At 37.2% G+C, this 12,613-nt stretch overlaps 1 protein-coding gene across 7 annotated transcripts in view; it reads left to right on the top strand.

Moving 5' to 3' along the window:
* Window positions 1–12,613, top strand: part of vti1a (vesicle transport through interaction with t-SNAREs 1A) — a 381,072-nt gene that overhangs the window by 3,297 nt on the left and 365,162 nt on the right. The window lies entirely within an intron of this gene.

Below are 12,613 nucleotides of genomic sequence, written 5' to 3'. Positions count from 1 at the left end.
CAATCAACTGGGACAATGTTTTGATGGCTCATTGTCTACTGAATTTTTATCTGTATGCTGTCTTTTGGCTAACATGGAACCCAAGACAATGTACAAAAAGGCTGACATAAGATAAAGGCTAGAAATTAATATTTAAAAAGTTTAAACACAATTCAGCAAGTTATCAGATTGAAACACCATTAAAATTAAAAGTGTACAATAATTTTAGTTGAACAATACTATTAATACGACTGAATACCCCTCCCACAAAAGAGACTTCCTGCAATCAATTAATTATTAAGTACCTGCTTGAATAAATGATCACTTGTCTGCCTGTGAAATAAACAGAAAGGAATTCTAGAACAAATCAGGAACAATAACTGAGAAAGCTATCTCTCATGTTTTAACCAAATGAACCTGTGATGATGGCATGATTAAAAAACCCTTTCCCTAAGGAAAGACTCTGGCAGATTTATATAGGGAAATAAAATCTGTTTCAACAAGTGTTGTATAGGGTGTTGTCGAAGGCTTTCATGGCTGGGATCACAGGGTTGTTGTATGTTTTCCGGGCTGTATGGCCATGTTCCAGAAGTATTCTCTTCTGATGTTTCACCCACATGAAACGTCAGGAGATGATACTTCTGGAACATGGCCATACAGCCCGGAAAACATACAACAACTCAGTGTTGCATAGTCATTGTCACTAGCTCCACCTACCTGCAGAATATTGGACCTGTTTTAAGTGGGATGTAATTAAGGCATATTTCACCATAGCCAAGTTTGACTTCTCTAAGAATAAGTGCTACTGATATCCAAACTTTTATTAAGAGCATGGAAAGGAAACCCATGAAAGTCAGAGAGAGACTACAGGAAAGAGAGACATAGAAACTGATTGGTGAAGATGTTAAGAAAAGATAATAAGAATAGATTGCTAAAGACCCAGATAACAACAACAACAACAACAACTTTATTTTTATACCCTGCCTCCATCTCCCCGAAGGGACTCAGAGCGGCTTACATGGGGCCAAGCCCAGGTGGTTACAATAATTGTAAATAAAACAAATCCAAATAAAAATGCAAATCCATGTAAAACATAATAACATAACAATCACATCAAAAGTAACAGAAATAGTAAAAACCAGAACAGGCTCATAAAAGCGAACTGGGGCCAATGAAAGTGCATAGAGTGAAGATTGTAAACTAGAAAAGAAGTAGATAACCCAATTGCTATAATTGGTAGGGGGCTTGGGATGAGGTAAACATAGGAGCTATTTCCAGCTGAAGGAGTAGAATAAAGTGCAACAGATATGTTATTGATCACAAGAACAAGCCCTGTCACGAGGGCAAGAAATCATCATCAAAGGCCTGCTGGAAAAGCCAGGTTTTGAAGGGTAGGAGTTTGCCTAATCTCCCTAGGTAGTGAGTTCCAGAGCCGGGGGGCCACCACGGAGAAGCCCCTCTCCCTCGTCCCCACCAATTGCGATTGTGACTATGGTGGGACCGAGAGGAGGGCCTCCCCTGATGTTCAAAGGAGCCCTGCAGGTTCATAGGGGGAAATGTGATCACGAAGGTAGGTGGGTCCCGAACCGTTTAGGGCTTTGTAGGTGATTACCTGCACCTTGAATTGGGCTCGGAAAATAAACTGCAGCCAATGGAGCTCCTTAAGATATTTTTTCCTGCATTCCACAGTACATGTTTTCCCCAACCTCCTAGATGTTTATCAGAGCAACTCCCATATTTTCTATCGATGATGACTAAGGCTAAGACTAAGTTGGGAGCTGTGTTAGTGCTATTATTTATCCTATTCTCCAGGAATTCAAAGCGTCTTACAAAAGTTAAAAGATGGACAGTGATAAATAAATCTATGAATAAATATATAAATAAATTACATACAATTAAGAATATAATTAAACTGTCAACAGTTTTAAAAACATTTGAAAACATGACTATGAAAAAGAAAGCAAGAAATACAAGCAGTGTAATAGTAGAGTTATTTGTCACCAATCTCTAGGAATATGCGTAGCTGAATGCTGAACATGTAAAAGAAACCTGATCTCTGACCTGACTTGTAGTTTTAAACAACCTAAGAGTACTAGGTTAGGAAAGATTCTCTGGTATTGCACCTGGATAGGGGCAGTTTCTCCATGTGGGCCACTTTGGTATGTTGGCAGCATGTCAGGAGGTTTCTAAGGTGTTGCGGGAGAAAGAATGCAAACCACATATGTGGGAGTGGTTTGGAAGCTATTGTGATGGTTTTTGGGCAAGAAGTGACCTGGCAATTCCAGGTGACTATCTGATTTGTTTGTGGGCTGTGGGGTTTTAGGGAAGTGCTGCTATGTATGAGTTGTGTGTCTTTACGTTGTTTTCAAATTATGGAGATCCTAAGGCGGTGGTTCTCAATCTGGGGTCCCCAGATGTTTTTGCCCTTCAACTTCCAGAAATCCTAACAGCTGGTAAACTGGCAGGGATTTCTGGGAGTTGTAAGCCAAAAACATCTGGGGACCCCATGTTGAGAACCACTGCCCTAAGGCAGTGCTATCACAGGGTTTCTTCAGGCTGAGTGACTTGCTCAAGTTCCCCTGTGGGTTTACATGGCCAAGTGGGGAATTGAACCCTGGTTTCCAGAGTCAGCTTTCACCACTTGTTCCTCCTAAAAATGGGGAAATAGTTTTCATCCTTGGCTTCAGATCATTACATCTCAGTCTGCCCACAGTCCCATTTCTATGTTTGCCACTCCATTTCCTTGTTTCTGTGTTCCATGTGTCTTTTTGTTCTCCTATGTTTTAGCAATGTGCTCTTTGTCACTTTGTCACAGATAACATTCCAAGTGTTATGCTCTTTTCTCCTATGCAATAGTGATATATCTCTGCATTCCACTCCTACTTTTGACAGTCATTGTAGGCCCAGATTCACTATTGTAGCAAGAGATTGCAGGCAATGAAAATTAAAGGTAGGCAGGCAGATGAACATGTGTTGGATCCCAGTTGGCCTGTGATTGTCACATTGTACAGGCTCAGCTTGGATAACTGATTGTATCTGCTGAAGTTAGTGAAAAATCTTTACTCCTCAATTACACATTTTCAAACCGCAGTATGTTTGAGGAATTTCCAGCTTGGTGCTGTGTGGGTTCAGACACTCTGAGAAACTTGGCCATACCTGATATTACTCTGTGTAGCTGAGAACATTCTATATAAAAATAGAAAAATAGAATAATAAAAACCATCTAAGGAAGATTCTTTATTACGGTGACTTGTACAACATATGGCTGATCTGCAGGGTCGTGTACATTGATTAAAGTTGTATGGTATGGGTATAGATAGATGACTTACCTTATGCAGACATACTTAATACGAATTCTTGCACAGCCCTTATTATACTAAATAGTGTGTGATTGTCACAGTGGGGAGTCTCAATATAATTTTATCCTCAAAAACCTAGTTGTTTTAGAAATATTTCTTGGTTATTGGCATCTTTACTACCTTTTTTCCTTTCACACTCTGGCCTGAATCCTATTCGTTAAGTAGAACATTGGATCAATTTAATCAACTTTTTAATAATGTGTCTACCTATAGGTAAATCCCATTTATTCACTCTATTTTAGTTGGGAATAACAAAAGGATTTAGGCATACTTTTTATTTTGTCTGTTTTTTCTGTATGATAGTTAAATACCAACTGTTACTTCTCAAGTCCAGAGCAGCTAACAAAAAATTAGCACTAAATAATAAAAGAAAGTTCCATAAGACAATATAATAAATGACAGCTCAAGAATAGTACTCTTAATTTACAAGCTAGATTTCCCATACCTAACTTTTAAATAAGAAAACTGGAATATAAGGGAGAATGAATTCTGAAATTAGAGACATTTTCTCAAGAGAAATATTCAAGAGATGGTATAAAGTTGCATAGAAGCCTTCCCCTTTCTAAATTTGTTAACTTGCATGATAAAGTAATCTGTTGAGGGTTTTGTGTACGGTGTGGATCCATGTTAATGGATGGAAGACTTTAGGAAATAAGTATTGACTTATTTATCAAAGCTAGTGAAGATCCATTGATCCCTTGGGATTTTTGTCAATATTGAATTATTATTCAGCTATTGATTTGGTAGGTCTACTGTACCTAGTAAAAGCAATTGAAAGTTGATGTTTGGTGATTCTAAGACAATGGCTGATTTCCTCACAGTGAATTATAATGCCATCACAGCTTATGTTTTCTGGTAGTTGCAAAGGTCAGAATTCTGTTCCGACCACACAATAATAAAATTCTTCTCCAAAACACATCTTGCAAGCCTTGCAGCTTCTCCTCACATTTCCATGTTTTTGGAGAGTGGGAGGCTGAGCAGGAATATATCCAGCAGTTTTCCTTTGGCTGGACACGCTATAAAGATGTAATCTGAAGAGACGTCCTGAGCAGTCTTGGAGGTCTCTGCAAATTCCTTTCACTGTACATCTATCTACAACAAAAAGAGTGGGCACATCCCTATTGACCCTCTCACTTTCTAACAACTTGGAAATGGCAATAGGAGGGTGTTATGCTTTTAAGATAGACATTGATTCATGAGACATGACTATGAAAATGTAGCAACATGTTTAGTGTACTACATGTTTAATTATTATATAGTTTTATTTTTATGAGCGATGCTTTTTGAATTATATTTAACACATTTATTGTGATTTACTCTTCTATATGCATCATGATTTGTTCCTTTGATTTGTTGTTCTGATTTAATTTCTCTCAATTTGTTTGTGTAATTACTGTATTACTATTTATATTGTTCCTTGTTGTAAGCCACCCCGAGTCCTCTCGGGGAGAGGAGGCAGCATATAGATAAAGCATTGTTGTTGTTAGTTACATTATTATTATTAGCTACATGATAGGCAAATAGCTCCTGAAACAGAATCTAGTCCAATGATGGGCAACCTTTTGCACTTGGTGTGTCAAAATTCACCAAAAAACCTAGCATGACTTGGGTGGTGTGTCACTTTGAGAAAAAAACCATAATTTCGCAATATGTATAGTTTAAATAACAAAAATGTATAATTGTAATATATAACTGTATTTAATAAATCAAAAACTATTTACTACCATTATTTCCATGTACAACAATCTATGGTACCTCTTGCAGTTTCCACACTGATTTCTCTCTATTCTAGTTTCAATGTAGTCATGAATAATGAATAATATAATAATAATATAATGGTAATAATATGATAATATACTATAATAACAATAGAATAATATATATATATATATATATATATATATATATATATATATATATAGGAGTAATGGTGTCCGTTCCTCCCACTAAACAACAAAAGTACAAGCCCCAGAACCTAGAAATTTAGCAGCACAACCCACCATCTTTGCCCCTAGGTTCCGACAACAAAAAGAAAAGAAAAATAGAGTCCTAATTAGAGGGAGAGAAATAATTGTTTTTATCTAATTGCTGTCAGTTAGAAGGCTAAGCTCCGCCCACTTGATCTCCTAGCAACCCACTCAGCCCTGTGTTAATAAAGAATAAAAAATAAAATAAATACAAATAATACAATAAAAAATAACAAAAAACACTAAAAAATTAATACAATAAAATACCATAATAACAAAATAACAAAAATAATACAACAAAATAATAAAATATAATAAATAAAAAGATAAGTTACAATTAAATTAATTAAAATACAAATAACATCAAATAAAAATTCCACAACAATTTTTAACGAATACCACCACCACTTTGCCACAGCAACGCGTGGCCGGGCACAGCTAGTATATATATAAATGTAATGTGCATAATTCCCATGGAGTAAACAACAAAACCACTGGACCAAATCACACCAAATTTGGCCACAAAAGACATAGTCATCCAATCAATCTGCATATGGCAGTGTGTCAGCAAAAATGGCTAGGCGTGTCAGTGCTGACACGCGTGTCATAGGTTGGCCATCACTGATCTAGGCCATTATTTTATTTGCAGTGATTCTTTTCATCAGTATGTCGTTTATATTCACTCACCATTAGAATTATGGTAATATGATTGCAAATCAGTATAGACTATTATGTTGTAAATTTAAAAAGTACCCTTCCATGCAAAATGTTTCCAGGGTGGCTTATAATATAACACACACACACTAGTAGAGAATGAGGAGAATGAAAAGGAAACAATCTATAAAAAGAAACAGACCATGAAAGTGTATAACTATGAAACAATCAAAACCAGGTGAAAAAGGTATTTCCTAGCAGCTCAAAGAAAGCTAGGGAGGGGATTGCTACTGTAAGCCTCTTTGAGGAGTTTTCTAAGCACGTAGAATTATTTTCACATGCTGTTTAGCCCAGGGGTGAGAATTATGTGATTTTCAAAATGTTACTGAACTACAACTACCAGATTTCCTCACCATTGGCTAAATCTGTTGGGATTAGCCCGTTACTAAATTCAACAATATCTGGAGGGACACGTGATTCCCAAACTCTATTGAAAGGAATCCACCCAAGTGCGTCATCTTTTTTTTCAAATAGATAGCCGATCATATGCAGTGGTCAAAGAACTTTGATATCTTCTCATGATGAAAGCGTGCACCTTTGATTTAGGTCTTTTAAACAAAATTGAATACAATGACAAATCAATTCTGACTGTGAGCTAAATGAAAACCAATTGAAAAGCCCTTAGTGTGTAGTAAAGCTTGCTCCTTGCTACATTCTATTCATGCCATGATTACTATAGGGAAAATGGCATTTCTCCTTGTTCAGTAAGGTCCCAATGTGTGGCGATGCCCCCCCCCCCCCCAATCTCAAAATAAACAACGCTGGTGCTGCAGCAGTCTGTTGCATGAAGAGTTTGGGATCCTGACCACTGTTTAGATAAGGGGTTAATTAGGACCCCAGTAAAGTAGATCTCTTCCAGACCTCCACAATAGACTACACCTGAAGTTTCTTTTCCTTTTAAATCTCATCTATAAAGTTATTTTATGTTCATCTTTTTGTCTCTTCATTGGCTTTCTTCAAAAAGAGCTTTCCCAGAATAAATGAGACATAATGCTTTCTGGTTCTGTATTTCAAGTTTCACACTGAATTGCAGAGGCGTGTAAGGAGAAAACTGAAAGGGTATGAGAAGTGTTTAAAGTCTGATTGAAACAGGGAACCTTATCTCCGAGAGCAATAAATTAACAACAATCAATCTGATAGCAGCACAGTTTGGAATAGAAACTAGAGCTGTAGCGCTAATTCACATGATCGCCTATGTTTTTAAGTAGAAAAATGGGTCACAGTTATTAAATTGGGAAAACGAGTGATGTATCTTTCAGTTGTTGAGTTCCACAAGGGAATGTTTGTCCATCATATTCCTCTTGTGGATTCATTAAAGCAATCCACATTAAATACTCTGACCTTTGACAAATCATTTAATCTGTTCTTTAGCTTCTTTGATCAACATGTAAGGATGACAATTTCATACCTCGCATAAGTGATAAAGGTAAATTATTAATTCTAAAAGGCATTGATAACTGAATAGTTATAGGACAGTCTCTCCTTCAACCAGAGCCCTTTAAGAAAAAAGAACTCCAGTTAATGTAATACAAAAAAATGACACTGTCTCTTTGTGGTAACAAATCACTCACATCTACTTCTGTCTGCAAAATAGTACTCCGTTTTTAAATGTTAGAATGAGTGGAAGTTAAGCTAACAGCTCATTATTTTTCCTCCTCCTTGTGTCATAATATGAACAAAATTGGCTGACTTTTCTCTAAGATTAAAAAGAATATCCTGTTTTAACATTTCCTTCCTAATGATGATTTTCATTTAATGCACTTCGTTTTCCGTTCATGCTGTTGTTTTCAGATCTTGCTGCTACCGCTTCTAGACAGGTGCTTAATGCAATTACTGACTTTAAGCAATTACCTAACATGTTGGTGATTAATGTCAAGGCTTGCATATAAAAATCAATTTTAACAAAACTGGCTAAAGAACACAACTCATTAAAAGGGTCTCTGGAACAGGCTGCACTAAAAATCAAATCTGAAACATTGCCACCCAAAGCCTGTATTTTTTACAGACAAGAGCTCTGTAGAGTTGGATTTATATGTGGACTTAGGCTGCTAAGTCAGAAGTTAACACCTGAGTATACATTTACAGCATTGTGCTCCAATTGCATAGAGCCAGATTGCCAAGCACATGTTCATTCAGTCATTTTAGTTACTAGAGATCATTTGATATTTCTGGAAGAATTTATGATGGTAGACATGAGTGTCAACAATTATATGCACATATTTATTAATGTCCACTATCCCCCAAAGTATTTTTTTATACTGAATGTGTGGAGGGCCTAGTAGTGGAACAAATACTACAGAGCAAATAGTACAGTGGGCCTCCCAAATCTATGGATTCTGGATCCGAGATTTCCAGCCACTGAGATTTCCAGCCTATGCACAAAATGACAGCAATGTGAGCATGGGCACACTGAAGCATTTGCATGCACATCACCACCATTTCACAAAATGGGTCATGATCATCTGCTTTTTTGGCATTGGAGGAGACATTCCTGACCTGAACAGTCACAGATCTGGAGAGCCTACTTTATATGCTTAGAGGTGTTGTATGCTCTTGTATTCTCTTGGGATGATAAGCTCTTGCCTTTTGCCACTTTGCTTAGAGAAAGGACCAATTTCTGTTTTTGATCGGGGTTAATGATGTACTTTAACTTTTATTCTGAGTAGAGTGGCATAGATGCTTTGGCAGGAAATTAGCAGCCAGGGGCAGCTAGTGCTTTCTCCTGTTGATAGAATGACCTTTTATTTATTCATGGATCATATCAAAATCGATAATTTGAATAATTTCTCAGCTGAGACTTCAGGTCAACGTAAACACGTATACGTACAGCATTTCCAATAAATAGAAATCAGATGTGTCTGAAATTATTCCACTTAGATTAGTTAAGGGCCATGATATGGAAAAAGATAATTGTGTCTAGATGTGTGCTTACTCAATATACCCATGTATAAATCTAGAAATTTCAGTAAAAAAATCAACCCCCAAAACCTGGGTCAACTTATTCATGGATCAATGTGAGTAGTATACTTTAACTCTTACATAAAAAAGGAACCACTCTCTTCTCTGAATAGAGTGGTGAAAAACAAGAGCTTTGTTCATCCTGAGAGAACCTAAAAGAAGAATTGATTCCCACTCCTCATTCTGCTATGATGCCATAGAGAGTAATTCATAAAGAGGGCCTTCTCGGTGGTGGCTCCCCGACTGTGGAACGCCCTCCCTGGAGATATCCGACAGGCTCCTACCCTGCTGGGATTCAGAAGGGCCGTGAAAACATGGTTATGTGCGCAAGCTTTTGATGAGTAAATGACAAAGTTGACATGGCCTGATTTAAGGATGAAGCATGAGGATCTCGGATGAATGGAATTAATTATATATATGTTTTTAAGGTTTTTATAATGTGTTTTAACAATGTTATTAACAGATCTGTTTATATTGTTTTGTTTTTATGATTGCAATTTGGGCATTAAATTTTGCCAATTTTTGTAAGCCGCCCTGAGTCCCCTCGGGTGAGAAGGGCAGGGTATAAATGTTGTAAATAAAATAAATAATAAAATAAATAAATAATTCTACTTAGTACTTGGTGCTCAGTCAGTCATACCAGCTCTTTTATTTTTGTAGCAATCCAAACTGAAGATTAGGAAGAAATTGACCAAGAGTGGTTAGACCCCCTGAGGTGACACTGGAGATTTCCCCTCTCTGCAGAATGATCCTTGACTTATCTACGGGTCATATCAAAATCCATAATTTTGGCCCCCAAACCTGCCTTTGACTTATGAGTATTCATGAATATATATGCTAATTCTTGATAACATTCTGTTTTAGGAATGTAACAAGTATGGAGCCATTTTCTTTCCACAATGCACCCCACATTAGTGAGGAGCCTAGTATTAGTTGATAGAAATGTTATGACTATGAAATAATGTTGTTGTTGTTATTGTGCATCCCACAAAAGTAACCATGCCTCATTTTGAAACATAAACTTGAGGAAATTATTGGCATAAAGTTATTATTATGAATTACCTTATATACTCGAGTATAAGCTGACTCGAATATAAGCCGAGGCACCTAATTTTACCACAAAAAACTGGGATAACTTATTGACTCGAGTATAAGCTGAGGGTGGGAAATGCAGCAGCTATGGGTAAATTTCAAAATAAAAATAGATGCCAATAATATTTCAGTAATCGAGGCATCAGTAGGTTAAATGTTTTTGAATATTTACCGTATTTCAAAGAAAAACAATAAACTAGCTCTATAAGTGGAAAAGTAGGGGCAACAAAAACAATATGGTATCAACAATAACCTAATAACAACAACAACAACAACAACAACAACAACAAAAACTTCATTTGGATCCCACCCTATCTCCCCATGGGGACTCAGGCCGACTTCCAACATAGTAACAGGCAAACATTAAATACTTATATAAACAATGTAGAGCTAGATATAGATCTATAATTATAGATACTAATTTCATATATGCATTTTCCCCTGAAACATTTGCAAATCCCCTCTGTGTGTGTGTGTGTGTGTGTGTGTGCGTGCATTTCCCCCCTTGTAATATTTGCAAGCCCTATATATAGGTAGGTAAGAATATATTCATATCTATCCAGACATCTCTCTTTATATAGATATTTGCAGAGACTTGCAAACATAAGAGGGGAAATTCATATATAAAATTAATGTATATAGATAGATACACATATAAAGGTACATAGAGATAGCAAAAGCTTGCAAGGATTAATGCCTATATATCTGTAGGAGAGTTTAACAAATATTTCAGGGGAAAATGCTTTCATAAGATTAATGAATATATATTTTTCTTCTTCCTGACTTGCAAGGGTGTCTTTCTCTTATCAAAACATTCCCTTGATTAAGAGCGAGGGAGGCGTTGCAAAAGAAAACACACTGATAAGGGGAGAAGAGAGAAATAGATCACATATTGCAAGCAATAGCCTGCAGGCTCCATTGCAGCCTTGACCTTGACCCGATTATAAGCCGGGGGAGGCTTTTTCAGCTCATAAATAAGGGCTGAAAAACTCGGCTTATCTTCGAGTATATATGATACATTCTTAGTCTTATTGTTGAAGGACCCCTCTAGATTTTTTTGAATGATCCTAGCTAAGTGAATTTCAATATATTTCAGGAGCTGTGTATGAAGGAGAAAACATCTGACACTTAATTTTATCAGATGTACGTATATTTAAAGGAAACGTACAGTATTAGTCATGTTCTATAAAAATGAAACTAAGTAAGTTAGTCCTGACATCTTTGACCCCTTTGTCCTCCAACATAACATGTGTCCATTGCCTGCTAAAAATGCCATGTAGAACAAACTTATCAGTCTCTGCACAAGGGAACAGATAGAAACAAATGCATCACATATCAGACACAATGGAAAAATATTAAATCTCCCAGGATACTCTGTGGTAGACATCAAAATAAGCATTAAAAAAAAAAGACTTCAGAGAGGTTCCAGAGTTAATTGATGTTGCTGAATTTAACGGTATAAATAATGTGATTCAGTTTTGAATTAACTGGGATTCTGAGGTTATTATTTTTGGGTGGCACTATTGCTGAGTTTTTGCATTAGAGATGGGCAAAAGTTTGAAGAGTGCTAAAGAAACAACTTGGAGAGCGCTACTATAGTGGCTGCGGACCTCTTCACACATCCCTCCCCCTATACTGTTTTGTTTGCAGGTGCTGGCAAAATGGCAGCTGTTCGGGTTGCCCTGTGCGCCCTTCCTCCTTCTCCCATCAGACTGGGGGAATGGGACAAGGCACTTTGGCAGCCTGACTCCATCAGATTGAGGAAAGGGTGGCAATGCGTCAATGCAGCAACCCATTAGATGCAGAAAATAGCTAAAAATGGGGGGTACCTCAATTGGAGCTACCCGAAATCACTTAACAAAGCGTCATGGCTGAGGAAGCGTCTTGCCACGCTTCCACAGCACTTTAATAATAATAATAATAATAATAATAATAATAATAATAAGAATAATACTTTATTTTTATACCCCGCCTCCATCTCTCCGAAGGGACTTGGGGTGGCTTACATGGGGCCAAGCCCGGATAGAGCAAACAAACCAAAATAAAATAACATCAGAAAATACAATACAAGAGAATTAAAATGAACATTTTAAAATATAAAAATAATAAACATCATAAAAACATGGATTTGGCACCCAAGAAAAGAGGATAAAACAAACTGGGTAAGGTGCAACAAGTAAATATTGTAAACAAGATAGTTAAAAAGGTGCTACTGTCAACAGGGAAGCAACTTGGGATGGGGTGGACCATGTAACTATAATAAATAGGTGGGGCATAATAAAGTGCAACAGATGAGGAAATGGTTGTAGATACAAAGGCTATAATGGAGTTGGAGAACTCAGTCTCCAAAAGCCTGTTGGAAGTTTTAAGGCTCTTCCTAAATACTGCCAGAGTGGGGGCTTGCCTAATCTCCCTGGGGAGCGAGTTCCAGAGCCGGGGGGGGGGCACCACGGAGAAAGCCCTCTCCCTCGTCCCCACCAACCGCGCTTGTGACAGAGGCGGGAACGAGAGGTGAGCCTCCCCTGATGAATGAAGAGATCGTGC

This window comes from Anolis carolinensis, chromosome 3 (genome assembly GCF_035594765.1).
Source record: "Anolis carolinensis isolate JA03-04 chromosome 3, rAnoCar3.1.pri, whole genome shotgun sequence".
NCBI classification, from domain to species: domain Eukaryota; kingdom Metazoa; phylum Chordata; class Lepidosauria; order Squamata; family Dactyloidae; genus Anolis; species Anolis carolinensis.
Note: the sequence above shows the minus strand (reverse complement) of the source record. Positions and strands in the feature narration are given on the sequence as shown.